Here is a 5,215-nt window from a genome sequence, read left to right on the forward strand (position 1 = left end):
AAGATTTTATTTATTTATTCATGAGAGGGAGAGAGTGAGAGAGAGAGAGAGAGAGGCAGAGACACAGACAGAGGGAGAAACAGGCTCCATTCAGGGAACCTGATGTGGGACTCGATCCCGGGACTCCAGTACCATGCCCTGGGCCGAAGGCAGGAGCTAAACCTCTGAGCCACCCAGGGATCCACCCCAGCCTCCTTTTGATGTCTTTTGACCTGAGAAATGATTCTCCATCCACTCACTTTGAATCTGGAGGTGTATTTGGATCTAAAATGAGTCTCTTGAATACAGCATATTGGTGGGTCTGGTGTTTTTATCCTTTTTGATACCATGTGTCTTTTAATTTGAACATTTAGTCCATTTACATTCAGATTAATTATTGAAAGATCTGAATTTAGTGACTTTTTAGTCTCTGTGAAATCACTATTCCTGTAGATTGTCTCTGTTCCTTTCTGGTGTTTGTTACTTTTGGGCTCTCTCTTTGCTCAACATCTCCCCTTTAATATTTCTTGAAGGGCTGGTTAATGTTCTCAAATTCCTTTAATTTTTGTTTGTCCTGGAAACTCTTTATCTCTCCTATTCTGAATGACAGTGTTGTTGGACAAAGTATTCTTGGCTGCATATTTTTCCCATCTAGCACATTGATTATATCATGTCAGTCCTTTCTGACCTGTTAGGTCTCTGAGGACAGGTTTGCTGTCAGCCTATGTGTCTATCCTTGTAGGTTGAGGACCTCTTGTCCCAAACTGCATTCACAACTTTCTCCTTATCTTGGAAATTTGCAGGCTTAACTATGTTATGTTTTTATTAATTTTGAGCCATGGGTCTCAATTCCTCCTGGAGTTGAATGCCTGCTTCTTTCCCCAAATTATTGAATTTTTCAGCTATGATTTATTCAAATAAACCTACTGCCACCCCTACCCTCTTTTTCCGGGATCCTAGTATTCTAATATTATTTCACTTTATGGTATCCCTGATCTCTCAAATTCTCCCTTTATGATCAAGTAGTTATTTTTTTCTCTTTTTATCAGCTTCCTTATTCTCTATGATTTTGTCTTCTGTATCACTGACTCTTCTGCCTCATTTACCCTAGCTGTTAGAGCCTCTATTTTTTACTGCTTTCATTAATAGCAGTTTTTAATTTCAGTCTGATTAGATTTTAGTTCTTTTATTTCTTCAGTAAGCTTTCTCTACTGTCACCTATGCTTTTTTCAGGCCCAGCTAGTATCTTTATAATCCTTGTTTTGAATTCTAGTTCTGACATTTTATATCCATGTTAATTAAATTATTGGCAATGAATCCTGCCTCCTGTTCTTTTTTTTTTGTGGTGAGTTTCTCTGTGTCATCATTATGTCCAGAAAAGAAAAGATGAAAGAGAGGGAAAGGACAAAAATAGCAACAACAACAGAAAAATATAAACAAATCAAAAGAAAACAGAAAAAAAAAACAAATTAAAAAAATCAAAGAAGAAGTAAAATAGATAAAACAATAAACTATATTCTGGGTGTATTTTGGTCTATTTGCTTAAAGAAACTATATCCCAAAATAGGAAAGAAATAAAAACATATATTTACAAAAATATAATAAAATAAAAGACCATCAAAACTAAATATATATATGTATATATATAAACATATATATAAAGAAGTTGAAAAATAATTAAAGAAAAGAATTGATAAAGTATGAAAATAGCTGAGAAAAAAAAACTCAGAGACCAGAGAATAAAACAAACCAACCTCGAATGCTATATACTGTTTTCCCCAAGCACTAATGTTTTGTCATTCAATATAATCAGTAAACTTGGTGCTAGCCAGTTGTTCCTTATAATCTTCTGGAGGAGGGGCCTGTTGCACTGATTCTCAGGTGTCCTTACTGCAGTGGAAATGACCCTTCCTTGCCAAGGGGTTAGGCTCAGGATTGCACTACATGGCACTCTTTTGCTCCCTGAAGGCTTTCAGCACCATCAGGGGGATGAAAATGGTTGTGTCCCAATCTCTAGCCCCAGGGCTGAAAGTTCATGATCCCCACTCTTTAGTGACCCCTCACAGCAAAGCATTCTATCACTTTTACCTCCCTGGTTTCCTTCCAAATGCCGTGTTCACCCAGCCTGTGACCAAGTGTTTTTATCTCAGGCATGTGACCCACGTTCCAGTCTCCAAACATGAGAGACACTTGTGGCCTGGACCTGTGCCATTCCTTCCAGGGAAGGGAAGTGAGCCTTACCATGCCTCTGCCTTTTGCCGGCCCTGGCCCAGAGAGGGCCCATGTGACCATGCTGCAGTCCACAGCAAGATCTAGCAGAAAGCTGGTACCTAGATTCACTGTTTTCAGCCAGCTTCCCCACTCCAATGCCTGGGAACTCTATGGCACTCAGGCACCAGAATTCTTTTGTGACCTGGGAGATCAGAGATTGTGCTGTCCCACCTGGGATTCTGCCCTGCTCTGCCACCTGAGCACGTTAAGCTAAGGACATTCTTAGTCATTGTAGCAGACTTCTAAAATTTATGATTTGGGGACCTGATGCTCATAATACTTTGCAGTAGCCTCCTTAAGTAGGTTCCTTCCCAAGTGGTATCCTCTGATATATCACCCTGTATTCACATCTCTGCACCACCTACTTTGCAAAAACTGTTTGCTTTCCTATTTGTAGAATTGCAGCAATTCTTTTCTCAGATCTGCGATTGATTTTGCAGGTGTTCAGAATGAGTTGATAATAATCTAGCAGAATTCCAGGCACCATAAAATTAGGGTACCCTACTCCTTAACCATCTTAAATCCTCCCTATTTGGGGTATTTTAATAAAATATACAAACATTCAATGATAGGCTGATTAATTACTATTCTATCAATAAAATAAATTCTTCTATGGGGCTTAGAAATAAATAATGACCAATTGCCTTGAAGAATCACCAAGAGGAGACCCATTTAAAGCATAATAAGATGTTCAATAATATTTAGCAATATATTCAGTCTCACATTTCTAGATTTAGCATAAATTACCCAGTATTTCCATTTATTTGAACTCAATTAAATGTACCACACCTACACATATTGGAAAATTATACCATGAATCACTCACCTTGAGGCTTTGACTCAGCATGATATGTGTTGTCTTTTATTTTTGGACCACAGTTGTAAAGGAATGAACACTTGTGTATATTTTCTTCATGGGTCTGTTGTAAAGATAATTGAGTTAGAGAATAGCTTAAACTTTTGGCCTAAAGGGCAATACAAATTGAACTAGGAAAATTAACACAAACTCACCTGTTCAGTATGCAGTATCTATTAAAAGGAAGGACTTGGGCACCTGGCTGGCTCTGTGGTTGAGCGTCTGCCTTTGGCTCAGGTCATTATCCAAGGATCCTGAGATCAAGTCCTGCTTAAAGCTCCCTGCATGAAACCTGGATTTGAATGCCAACCTCAATACTTATTAGCAGTGTGGCATTTTCTATGTTGTTTACACTTTCCTAGTTTTACTTCCCTCTCTAAAAATGGGCAAAAAAACTGCCGCCTCACTCAAAGTTGTGAGGATGAAATTTTTTGGCTATGTTTTAATACACTTAATTCTAATAAATGGCATTTTAATAAACACTCAATATATAACTAATTACATAATAATGTGATTAGGGAGGGTTCTCCAGAAAAACAGAACCAGCACATTGCATATATCTATACAAAAATGTTATTATAAGGAATGGGCTCATACACTTATGGACGCTGGCAAGTACAAAGATCTGCAGGGTGTGTCTGCAAACTAGAGACCCAAAAAAGGCTATTCTTTTATTCAAGTCCAGGAATATGCAAACAAACAAACAAAGCTGATGTCTTAGTCTGAAAGCTGTCAGAGATGAAGAATTATTCTTCTCTTTTTAAAGTTTTATTGAAGCATAACTAATATAAAACATTGTGCCTATAATTAACAACTTACTATGTACACTTAAAATTTTTTTATGAGTGTGGCTCTGATATTAAGTATTCTAACCACCCTCCATCCAATATACACACACAAAGGGGCTGTCAGGAGGGATTCTTCTTATTCACTGGGGGTCAAGCTTTTTGTTCTATCAAACCCTTAACTTATTGGATGAGGCTCACCCATAATAGGGAGAGCAATCTGCTTTACTCTAATGATTCAAATGTTAATCTCAACCAAAAAAATCCTAACAAAAACACCCAGAATAATATTTAACCAAATATCTGGGGATCCTGAGGTCCAGTCAAGTTGAGATAAAAAATTAACCTTTACAGATGAATGTTAGTAAAATCTTATACTCTGCATATATGATTCGACAATATTTATTAAAACCCCAAACTGCTTTCATAATTCTTGTGTTTCTATGTCATATCAAACAACAGATTTGAGTGAGGATCTTGTGTGTAAGATTTTATTTTAGAATTATTTGCTTTGTTTTTTTAACAAAGAGCCCAGTTGTTTGATTAAATTCATTGGTCACTATTATTTATATTCCCCACATGAATGAGAACATATAATGTTTGCCCTTCTCCAACTGACTTACTTCACTCAGCATAATACCCTCCAGTTCCATCCATGTTGAAGCAAATGGTGGGTATTTGTCATTTCTAATAGCTGAGTCAGTTCTTTCTTCTATTTTTCATATATTTTTTATTGGAGTTCGATTTGCAAAATATAGTATAACACCCAGCGCTCATCCCATCAAGTGCCCCCCTCAATGCCTGTCACCCATCAACCCATCCCACTGCCCACCTCCCCTGTCTCTATCACTTGAACGTTTCCAAGAGTTGGGAGTACGCTCATGCTTTGTCTCAATCTCTGACATTACCCATTCATTTAATCTCCTTTCCCTTATAACCACTTACACTATATTTTTATATTACCCACATGAATGAAACCATATAATGTTTGTCCTTCTCCAATTGACTTACATCACTCAGCATAATATCCTCCAATTCTATCCACGTTGAGAAAATATTCGTCTTTTCTAATGGCTGAGTAATATTCCATTGTATATATAGACCACATATTATTCATCCGTTCATCTTTTGATGACACTGAGGTTCCTTCCACGGTTTGGCTATTGTGGAATTACTGCTATAAACATTAGGGTGCAGGTGTCTCAATCTTTCATTGCATCTGTATCTTTGGGGTAAATCCCCAGCAGTGCAATTGCTGGCTCGTAGGATAGCTCTATTTTTAAATCTTTGAGGCACCACCACACAGTTTTTCAGAGTGGCTATA

This window comes from Canis lupus, chromosome X (genome assembly GCF_011100685.1).
Source record: "Canis lupus familiaris isolate Mischka breed German Shepherd chromosome X, alternate assembly UU_Cfam_GSD_1.0, whole genome shotgun sequence".
In the NCBI taxonomy this organism is placed as follows: Eukaryota; Metazoa; Chordata; class Mammalia; order Carnivora; family Canidae; genus Canis; species Canis lupus.